The sequence below is a fragment of the Bombina bombina genome, chromosome 11 (assembly GCF_027579735.1).
Source record: "Bombina bombina isolate aBomBom1 chromosome 11, aBomBom1.pri, whole genome shotgun sequence".
Taxonomy (NCBI): domain Eukaryota; kingdom Metazoa; phylum Chordata; class Amphibia; order Anura; family Bombinatoridae; genus Bombina; species Bombina bombina.
The window spans coordinates 64,361,817-64,374,145 of record NC_069509.1 but is presented as its reverse complement, the minus strand read 5'-3'; positions in this window follow the sequence as shown (position 1 = coordinate 64,374,145).

The window sequence follows — 12,329 nt, the reverse complement described above, 5'->3', positions numbered from 1 at the left end:
TAAGGTTTAATCTATGTCTTTAGCTGTTTTTAGCTAGAAGAAATTTTGTGATTTCTAAAAAATCCTTTCTTTTTTTCCAAGATAATCAATTATTTGATTCATATTGGATTCAATTCTTAACTGTTACTCTGGGCTTCAAGATTAAGTTCTTAGACTAAACTTTAAGCTTATTTTAGTTTGGTTGTTCTTACTAAAGAACAAAATTCTAAATTCTTACCCAAGTAACATGTTTTTATTTAGATGTTTTTTTGGTTCTATTCGGTCCAAAATTCTTAGATTTTGGGTACAAATAAAATTTGAAGTAAAACCGTCTGTGAGAAGTCTTTCTTTCATGTAATTAGCAAGAGTCCATGAGCTAGTGACGTATGGGATATACATTCCTACCAGGAGGGGCAAAGTTTCCCAAACCTTAAAATGCCTATAAATACACCCCTCACCACACCCACAAATCAGTTTTACAAACTTTGCCTCCTATGGAGGTGGTGAAGTAAGTTTGTGCTAGATTCTACGTTGATATGCGCTCCGCAGCAGGTTGGAGCCCGGTTTTCCTCTCAGCGTGCAGTGAATGTCAGAGGGATGTGAGGACAGTATTGCCTATTTGAATTCAATGATCTCCTTCTACGGGGTCTATTTCATAGGTTCTCTGTTATCGGTCGTAGAGATTCATCTCTTACCTCCCTTTTCAGATCGACGATATACTCTTATATATACCATTACCTCTACTGATTCTCGTTTCAGTGCTGGTTTGGCTTTCTACTACTTGTAGATGAGTGTCCTGGGGTAAGTAAGTCTTATTTTCTGTGACACTCTAAGCTATGGTTGGGCACTTTATAAAAAAGTTCTAAATATATGTATTCAAACATTTATTTGCCTTGACTCAGGATGTTCAACATTCCTTATTTTCAGACAGTTTCATATTTGGGATAATGCATTTGAATCAATCATTTTTTCTTACCTTAAAAAATTTGACTTTTTCCCTGTGGGCTGTTAGGCTCGCGGGGGCTGAAAATGCTTCATTTTATTGCGTCATTCTTGGCGCGGACTTTTTTGGCGCAAAATTTTTTTCTGTTTCCGGCGTCATACGTGTCGCCGGAAGTTGCGTCAGTTTTTGACGTTCTTTTGCGTCAAAAGTGTCGGCGTTCCGGATGTGGCGTCATTTTTGGCGCCAAAAGCATTTAGGCGCCAAATAATGTGGGCGTCTTATTTGGCGCTAAAAAAATATGGGCGTCACTTTTGTCTCCACATTATTTAAGTCTCATTATTTATTGCTTCTGGTTGCTAGAAGCTTGTTCACTGGCATTTTTTTCCCATTCCTGAAACTGTCATTTAAGGAATTTGATCAATTTTGCTTTATATGTTGTTTTTTCTATTACATATCGCAAGATGTTCCACGTTGCAACTGAGTCAGAAGATACTTCAGGAAAATCGCTGCCCGGTGCTGGAGCTACCAAAGCTAAGTGTATCACTTTTGGTATCTGTTCCTTCAGCTGTTGTTTGTATTAAATGTTATGACAAACTTGTTAATGCAGATAAAATTTCCTTTAGTACTGTTACATTACCTGTTGCTGTTCCGTCAACATCTAATGCTCAGAGTGTTCCTGATAACATAAGAGATTTGTTTCTAAATCCATTAAGAAGGCTATGTCTGTTATTTCTCCTTCTAGTATACATAAAAGTCTTTTAAAAACTTCTCTTTTTTCAGATGAATTTTTAAATGAACATCATCATTCTGATACTGATAATGGTTCTTCTGGTTCAGAGGTTTCTGTCTCAGAGGTTGATGCTGATAAATCTTTGTATTTGTTCAAGATGGAATTTATTCGTTCTTTATTTAAAGAAGTATTAATTGCATTAGAAATAGAGGATTCTGGTCCTCTTGATACTAAAACTAAACGTTTAAATAAGGTTTTTAAATCTCCTGTAGTTATTCCAGAAGTGTTTCCTGTCCCTGATGCTATTTCTGAAGTAATTTCCAGGGAATGGAATAATTTGGGTAATTCATTTACTCCTTTTAAAACGTTTTAAGCAATTATATCCTGTGCCATCTGACAGATTAGAGTTTGGGACAAAATCCCTAAGGTTAATGGGGCTGTCTCTACTCCTGCTATATTTTTAGCGGATGTTGCTGCAGCTTCAACTTTTTGGTTAGAAGCTTTAGCGCAACAAGTAACAGATCATAATTCTCATAGCATTATTATTCTATAACATGCTAATTATTTTATTTGTGATGCCATCTTTGATATCATTAGAATTGATGTCAGGTATATGTCTCTAACTATTTTAGCTAGAAGAGCTTTATGGCTTAAAACTTGGAATGCTGATATGTCTTCTAAGTCAACTTTGCTATCCCTTTCTTTCCAGGGTAATCAATTATTCGGTTCTCAGTTGGATTCTTTTATCTCAACTGTTACTGGAAGGAAGGGAACTTTTTTACCACAGGATAAAAAATCTGAGGTAAATTTAGGTCTAATAATTGTTTTCGTTCCTTTCATCACTACAAGGAACAAAAGCCTGATCCTTCATCCTCAGGAGCGGTATCAGTTTGGAAACCTTCTTCACTTTGGAATATATCCAAGCCTTATAGAAACCCAAAGCCAGCTCCTAAGTCCCCATGAAGGTGCGGCCCTCATTCCAGCTCAGCTGGTATGGGGCAGTTTACGTTCTTTTCAAAGAAATTTGGATCAATTCCGTTCACAATCTCTGGTTTCAGAACATTGTTTCAGAAGGGTACAGAATTGGCTTCAAGTTAAGGCCTCCTGCAAAGAGATTTTTTTCTTTCCCGTGTCCCAGTAAACCCAGCAAAGGCTCAAGCATTTCTGAAATGTGTTTCAGATCTAGAGTTGGCTGGAGTAATTATGCCAGTTCCAGTTCTGGAACAGGGGCTGGGGTTTTATTCTATCTCTTCATTGTACCAAAGAAGGTCAATTCCTTCAGACCAGTTCCGGATCTATCAGTATTGAATCGTTATGTAAGGATACCAACATTCAAGATGGTAGCTGTAAGGACTATCCTGCCTTTTGTTCAGCAAGGGCATTATATGTCTACAATAGATTTACAGGATGCATATCTGCATATTACGATTCATCCAGATCACTTTTAGTTTCTGAGATTCTCTTTTTTAAACAAGCATTACCAGTTTTGTGGCTCTACCGTTTGGCTTAGCATCAGCTCCAAGAATTTTTACAAAGGTTCTCGGTGCCCTTCTGTCTGTATTCAGAGAACAGGGTATTGGTATTTCCTTATTTGGACGATATCTTGGTACTTGCTCAGTCTTCACATTTAACAGAATCTCATACGAATCGACTTGTGTTGTTTCTTCAAGATCATGGTTGGAGGATCAATTTACCAAAAAGTTCATTGATTCCTCAGACAAGGGTAACCTTTTTAGGTTTCCAGGTAGATTCAGTGTCTATGACTCTGTCTTTGTCAGAGAAGAGAAGTCTAACATTGATATCAGCTTGTCAAAACCTTCAGTCACAATCATTCCCTTTGGTAGCCTTATGCATGGAAATTTTAGGTCTTATGACTGCTGCATCGGACGCGATCTCCTTTGCTCATTTTCACATGCAACCTCTTCAGTTCTGTATGCTGAACCAATGGTGCAGGGATTACACAAAGATATCTCAATTAATATCTTTAAAACCGATTGTACGACACTCTCTGACGTGGTGGACAGATCACCATCATTTAGTTCAGGGGGCTTCTTTTGTTCTTCCGACCTGGACTGTAATTTCAACAGATGCAAGTCTTACAGGTTGGGGAGCTGTGTGTGGGTCTCTGACGGCACAAGGGGTTTGGGAATCTCAGGAGGTGAGATTTCCGATCAATATTTTGGAACTCCGTGCAATTTTCAGAGCTCTTCAGTCTTGGCCTCTTCTGAAGAGAGAGTCGTTCATTTGTTTTCAGACAGACAATGTCACAACTGTGGCATACATCAATCATCAAGGAGGGACTCACAGTCCTCTGGCTATGAAAGAAGTATCTCGAATTCTGGTTTGGGCGGAATCCAGCTCCTGTCTAATCTCTGCGGTTCATTTCCCAGGTATAGACAATTAGGAAGCGGATTATCTCAGTCGTCAAACGTTGTATCCGGGCGAATGGTCTCTTCACCCAGAGGTATTTCTTCAGATTGTTCAAATGTGGGAACTTCCAGAAATAGATCTGATGGTTTCTCATCTAAACAAGAAACTTCCCAGGTATCTGTTCAGACCTCGGGATCCCCAGGCGGAGGCAGTGAATGCATTATCACTTCCTTGGAAGTATCATCCTGCCTATATCTCTCCGCCTCTAGTTCTTCTTCCAAGAGTAATCTCCAAGATTCTGAAGGAATGCTCGTTTGTTCTGCTGGTAGCTCCAGCATGGACGGATTCTTTTTCGGATGGCCTCTTGCCAACCGTGGGCTCTTCCGTTACGACCAGACCTTCTGTCGCAAGGTCCTTTTTTCCATCAGGATCTCAAATCTTTAAATTTAAGGGTATGGAGATTGAACGCTTGATTCTTGGTCAAGAGGTTTCTCTGACTCTGTGATTAATACTATGTTACAGGCTCGTAAATCTGTATCTAGAGAGATATATTATAGAGTCTGGAAGACTTATATTTCTTAGTGTCTTCTCATCATTTTTCCTGGCATTCTTTTAGAATTCCGAGAATTTTTTTACAGTTTCTTCAGGATGGTTTAGATAAAGGTTTGTCCGCAAGTTCCTTGACAGGACAAATCTCTGCCCTTTCTGTTCTTTTTCACAGAAAGATTGCTAATCTTCTTGTTATTCATTGTTTTGTACAAGACTTGGTTCGTATAAAACCTGTCTTTCAGTCAATTTCTCCTCCTTAGAGTTTGAATTTTGTTCTGGGGGCTCTTCTAGCTCCTCCTTTTGAACCCATGCATTCCTTTGGACATTAAACTTCTTTCTTGGAAAGTTTTGTTTCTTTTGGCCATCTCTTCTGCCAGAAGAGTCTCTGAATTATCTGCTCTTTCTTGTGAGTCTCATTTTCTGATTTTTCATCAGGATAAGGCGGTGTTGCGAACTTCTTTTGAATTTTTTCCTAAGGTTGTGTATTCTAGCAACATTAGTAGAGAAATTGTGGTTCCTTCATTATGTCCTAATCCTAAGAATTCTAAGGAGAAATCATTGCATTCTTTGGATGTTGTTAGAGCTTTGTAATATTATGTTGAAGCTACTAAGTCTTTCCGAAAGACTTCTAGTCTATTTTTCATCTTTTCTGGTTCTAGAAAAAGCCAGAAAGCTTCTGCCATTTCTTTGGCATCTTGGTTGAAATCTTTAATTCATCATGCCTATGTCGAGTCGGGTAAAACTCCGCCTCAAAGGATTACAGCTCATTCTACTAGGTCAGTTTCTACTTCCTGGGCGTTTAGGAATGAAGCTTCGGTTGATCAGATTTGCAAAGCAGCAACTTGGTCCTCTTTGCATACTTTTACTAAATTCTACCATTTTGTTGTGTTTTTTTCTTCTGAAGCAGTTTTTGGTAGAAACGTACTTCAGGCAGCGGTTTCAGTTTGAATCTTCTGCTTATGTTTTCATTAAACTTTATTTTGGGTGTGGATTATTTTCAGCAGGAATTGGCTGTCTTTATTTTATCCCTCCCTCTCTAGTGACTCTTGCGTGGAAAGATCCACATCTTGGGTAGTCATTATCCCATACGTCACTAGCTCATGGACTCTTGCTAATTACATGAAAGAAAACATAATTTATGTAAGAACTTACCTGATAAATTCATTTCTTTCATATTAGCAAGAGTCCATGAGGCCCACCCTTTTTGTGGTGGTTATGATTTTTTTTGTATAAAGCACAATTATTCCAATTCCTTATTTTATATGCTTTCGCACTTTTTTCTTATCACCCCACTTCTTGGCTATTCGTTAAACTGATTTGTGGGTGTGGTGAGGGGTGTATTTATAGGCATTTTAAGGTTTGGGAAACTTTGCCCCTCCTGGTAGGAATGTATATCCCATACGTCACTAGCTCATGGACTCTTGCTAATATGAAAGAAATGAATTTATCAGGTAAGTTCTTACATAAATTATGTTTTTTCTCTCTGTTATATTCCAGCTATTCCAGTAAGGCTAACACTTTCCTTAAGGTGTTTTCAGTCCCATATATTTTGGGTAATGTTGAAGTGCGGTTGATCACCTGTTGAGGATCAAGCGCTGCTCAGATCTGGAATCTTCTGGGGTATTTATTCCAGTTCCATTTTTAGGATCTGGGTTTTGGGGTTTTATTCAACTATTCATTGTTCCAAAGATAGAAAATCTTTTTATTATATAAATGTACCATCTTTTAGATTGGTATTTATATGGTCTATTCTGACTTTTTTTGGTCAGTGATAGCATTATTTGTTTTCATTAGATACAATAGATGCATATCTTCATTTCTGTTTTCATTCAGATTATTTTTCTGAGACTACGGACTCTCATATGATTCAATTTTGTTTTTTCAAGACATGGTTAGAGGATCTTTTTATCAAAAGCTCTTGATTCCTCACACAATGGTCACCTTTTTTAGGTTTCCAGATAGATTGTGTCACTGTCTTAGTCTCTAACAGATAAGTGATTTTTTTCTTATTGGGTTCCGTCTGTCAGTACCTTCAGTCTTAGAACAAAATAGGAAAAACTGGCACTACACTATAAACTAGGTGAGACTGTAATATAGAATAAATTCCGGTGCTACCCCTTAAAAAATAACTATAGGACTAACAAGAAATAGGCAGCACTCACTCAAAAAAGTCAAAAATAAAATCATACATACTTTATTATTTATGTTTTAAAATCTAGGATAAATATCCCTAGGAACCTTTAAATTTCCCACAACCATGTATTAAACTAAAGTTTAAAAGTAAATTATGGCCGCCAAACACTCTTCTGTTTCCTGGCCGAGAACTGGATACATCGGCGTCAGGTGGCTGGAGTGAATGGTCGACCTATAATCAAAAGTGCAGAACAAACGTGTTTCGGCTCTAATGTCGCCTTTCTCAATCTTACACTTTCTTTGGAAAAATGAGTAAGCAGAGGCTTCGGGGTGCAGGACTTAAATACCCATAGAAAAATTGCTCTCTACCAATCCGGTACACTTCCGGAAACCTCCGCCTCCATGACAGCCAGTCAGCTTATACTTTGGCACACGCCTATGGATAGTAGTGTTATGATTGGAGGAATATCGAGTGATATTGAGCTTATCTATGAATTGCCTGCACTTTGAATGGAATGATATAATGTGAGCTTTAAAAGTATAAAGAATTCTAAACTGATATGGTAACATATATCTCTGCTTAAATACTGTAAACGTAGTAAGTACAAATAACATAAGGATTGATTGTTAAAGGACTTCCACAGACTTTAACAAATTTATGATTAGATTATTAGGAGACACAAAATAGCTGTAAGGTACTTTTAAAATACTCACGACCAGATTCCCACTGGTTTAGTGGTTTATAGTTATGTCCTCACTATGTTTGTGCACATACTAATAATTCCAAATCTAAAAAAGTACATATTTCCAATTTACAGAACAGGATTTTACACCAATTTTTGCCATTAAATAAAACATCAGGGAATAATTATCTACCTATCTTATCATACGGCAGTGTTCAGTCTCCCTGATGCCAAGTTACAAGTACAAGGTGGGCAATATATGTTTATTCAGTTCCTGGATTATGTTTAAATGCTCACAAATATTTAGATATACACCCAATAATTGTTAAATTAATTCATGCCATTGGGTATAACCGAGTTCAGATTGAAAATCCATTTGGTTTCCATTTTTAACAATCTTTGCTCGGTGTCCCCACCTCTTATCCCAGGTTTTAGTTTTTCAAGTCCCCAACATTTCATTGCATTGGTGTTCCCCTTATGAGACAAAAGAAAATGTTTGGCTACACTAGTGATTTGTTTCTTCTTTTCTATATCTCTCTGGGCTGTCCTAATATTGCTAAGATGTTCAGTCATACGTGTGCCCAGGCATCGTGTGGTCATGCCAACGTAGAGTAAATCACAGCTGCAGGATATGCAATAAATCACATTAGTGCTTTGGCAATTAATATGTTCTTTTATTGCCCATTTTTTACCAAACCTATCCATTATATATTCTTTTTTCACCATATGTTGGCACACTTTGCAGTGTCCACATGCAACAGAACCTTTGTGTATAGGATCCCTTTTAGCATTCCTATCGTAATGACTGGTGACTAACTTGTCATTAAGGTTGCTAGCTCTCCTATAAGTCACCAGTGGTCTATCTGTTAACAATGGTCTCAATAATGTATCCTGGGTCAGGACATGCCAATGTGTTTTAAGAATGTTGGTAATCTTATCACTCTGAGGTGAATATGTCGTGATAAACCTGATTGGGGTATTACTTTCTCTTGATCTTGGAGTGAGTAACTCCTTTCTATCTTTCAGCAATGCATTATTATATGCCTTGGCTAGTATCTTTCTTGAATAGCCTCGTTCTAGCAGTCTCTGTCTCAAATCCCTAGCTGATTCTTTATACTTCTCAGTAGTGCTGCAGTTTCGTCTTAGGCGAATGTATTCCCCCATTGGTAACCCTCTAATAGTATTAGGGTGGTGGTAGCTACTTGCATGTAGGATATTGTTGGTAGATGTGGGTTTCCTATATGCATTTGTTGCAATGGAGTTATCAACCTTCTCAATATAGAGGTCTAAAAATTCAACCTTAGACTTTTCTACAGTAGATGTAAGGTATAATCCAAAGGGATTATTGTTGAGACTATTAATGAATTCAGTCAAAAGGTGTTCAGGTCCATCCCATACAAAGAATATGTCATCTATATACCTGGACCAGTGGGATACGTGTTGGGTAAGATGTTTAAGATCCTCATGGAAAACCACGGTTTCCTCCCACCAGCCCAGGTATATATTCGCGTATGTAGGGGCACACGACGTGCCCATGGCCGTGCCACATATTTGTAAAAAGAACTTGTCGTCAAAAACAAAAAAGTTATGTGTCAAAACAAATTCCAACAAATTGAGCAGAAACTCTTTCACCTCTTGACTTATATTGGTATTTTTGGATAAGTAATAAGAAATCGCTCTACATCCCCACTGAGTCTTAATGCTTGTGTAGAGCGATTCTACATCACAAGTAACCAATAGCGAAGAATTCATATCAAGCTTCAAATCATTCACTTTATTTAATAGGTGCATGGTATCCCTGGTATAAGATGGGAGAGATTCCACAATGTATCTCAGCCTCGCATCTATGTATTTACTTGCCTTTTCCGTCAAAGATCCCATCCCAGAGTCTATAGGTCTCCCGGGTGGTTTTAACATGTTTTTATGGACCTTGGGCAATAAATAAAGTGTTGCTATTTTGGGTAATTTTACTTCAAGAAAGTTATATTCTTTTTGATCAATAATGCCATTAGTGAAAGCTGATTTAATTAGTTTGTTGTAACTGTTCAAAAACATATCCATAGGGTTACACAATAGTGGTTTGTAATTTAATGGATTATTTAATTGGCGAAATGCCTCTTCACGATACATACTGTCAGGCCAGATAACTATGTTTCCACCCTTATCACTACATTTGATCTGAATATTCTTCATTTCAGATAATTGTTTCAATGCTACATTCTCTTCCTTACTCAGATTATAGTTAGGTGTTCCAATTTGACCTTGGATATCGAGGACATCCTGGCACACTAAGTTTAGGAAAGTTAATGCATTGAATGATGTGTTGTTAGGGGGAACAAATTTCGATTTTACTTTTAAGATCTGGCGCCAACTATTGTTATCTTCAGTTTCAACATTACTAATAGATTCCTCTAATAGAGAAATTAGATCACTGATGGCTGCCTGATCAGAGGCATTTAACTGGTCCTGATCAGGATTGCTGAAATATTTTTTCAAAAGAATTTTACGAATGAATAAATGTATATCTTTAATCGCCTCAAACTTATTAAATTGTGGTGTGGGTATGAATGATAGGCCTTTTTTCAGGACAGATATTTGGTCTGGGGTCAGAATTATATTTGAGAGATTAATAATATTTAGCTCAGTGGTATTTACTTCTTGTGATGTAGGGATTTCTGTGTGAATCTCACTTGTTTCCTGGTTCTGGGTTTTGCTTTTGCACCCCCTTCTGGTTCTCCGCCTAAAGGGATATTAGCGTTGTTGATTCTATATGAAGTATAGTTTTTGGTATAGACTCCCCATCAGATGCATCCGCATCAGTACTATCTCCTTCTCTGTCTGATGTGTCTATATCTGAATTAGCACTCATATTTTTTCCCCATGCATATATGGTATCAGAGGAATAATCTTTAAGGTCTCTGTCGATTTTGCGTTCTTTTTTCTCAGATATAAACCGTGCAAACTTCTCGACTTCTCCCTTAATCTTTTTGTACGATTTCTGAAATTCCTCATTGACCTCATATTGTTTAAGTTCATCACAGATTATAGAAATACCTGCATTAATTTCTGTAAGCTTGTCTAGTTCATATTCAGTTAAGTATCCCATTAGTTTTAATGAGCACTCCGTTAGTGCACTTTCCCACTTTAATTTAAATTCAGGTTTAAAATCTTTGAATGAAGGAAACAATTTTAAACGCAAACCTCTGGGAATGACATTATTTTCTTTATAGAAATTATACATGCCAATATTCCATTGCTTCTTAATTTGTTTCCTTCTTATCTTTTTTAATTGTTTCAGAGATTCAAACCATTCCAAAGTATTATTAATTTCCACAGTATTTTTGTTTTTTAATTCTGATGTTAGACTAGTTATATCATTTGTCCACTGGAGCATTTCTGCTCCTAAATCAAAAACGGCCATTATATAAACAGAACAGGTTATCTAAAGTGTGTGCTCAAGTTTAAAAGAAAAATGCGAGTACAATTCTCACATTAAATGTGCAGGATATGCAATAAATCACATTAGTGCTTTGGTAATTAATATGTTCTTTTATTGCCCATTTTTTACCAAACCTATCCATTATATATTCTTTTTTCACCATATGTTGGCACACTTTGCAGTGTCCACATGCGACAGAACCTTTGTGTATAGAAAGGCGACATTAGAGCCGAAACGCGTTTGTTCCGCACTTTTGATTATAGGTCGACCATTCACTCCAGCCACCTGACGCCGATGTATCCAGTTCTCGGCCAGGAAACAGAAGAGTGTTTGGTACCTTCAGTCTCTATTATTTCCTTCAGTTGCTATATATGCATGGAAATTTAGGTCTTATGGCTGCAGCATTGGATTTATTTTCCTTTGCTCATTTTCATAGAAAACCTTTCCAGTTTTTTATGCTGCATAATGGTGCAGGGATTCTAGGATTTCACTTTTTAAATCTTCGAATTCTATGTTTATCAATCTTTGATTCGGTGGTTAAGATCACCATCATTTAGTTCTACAGGTCTCTTCGATTCTTTCAACCTGGACCATGATCTCTATAGATGTGAGTCTTTTAGGTTGGGAGGCAGTCTGAGGTTCTCTGTCAGCACAAGGGGTTTGGAAATCTTAGGAGGCGAGATTACCATTTGATATTTTGGAACTCCGTGCATTCCCAGAGTTCTTCAGTTGGTTTCTTTTGAAGAAGAGACGTTTATTGTTTTTTTCAGACATTATCACATCTGTGGTGTATGTCAATCATCAGGGTGTGACTATCAGTCTTTAGACTGTGACAAAGTATCTTGTATATTTGCTTGGGCTAAATCCAGCTCCTATCTAAATTCTGGGGTCCTTTTCCCAGGTATAGACGTTTGGGAAGCGGATTATCTCTGTTAATCAAGCTTTACATCCGGGAGAATGGTCTTTACCCAGATATGTTTTTCAATTTCTCAGATGTGAGGGCTTCCAGAAATAGATCTGTTGGCCTCTCGTCTTAACAAGGAATTTCCCAGGGGCCTATTTCAGGCCCGGGGATCCTCAGGCGGAAGTAGCGTATGCTTTGACACTTCCTTGGAATTATCATTCTGTCTATATCTTCCGCCTCTAGTTCTTCAAAATTCTAATGGAGCATTCGTTTGTACTGCTGGTGGTTCCAGCATGGCCTCACGGGTTTTGGTATGCGGATCTCATTCGGATGGCCAGTTGCCAACCTTGGAAATTTCCGTTAAGACCAGTCCTTTTATCTCAAGGCCCATTTTTCCATCAGGATCGAATCATTTAATTTGAAGATATGGAGATTGAAGGTTTGATTCTTAGTCATAGAGGTTTCTCTGACTCAGTGATTAATACTATGTTACAGGTTTGTAAATCTGTCTCTAGAAAGATTTATTATCGAGTTTGGAAGACTTTCATTTCTTGGTGTTCTTCTCATAAATTCTTTTGGCATTCTTTTAGAATTCCTAG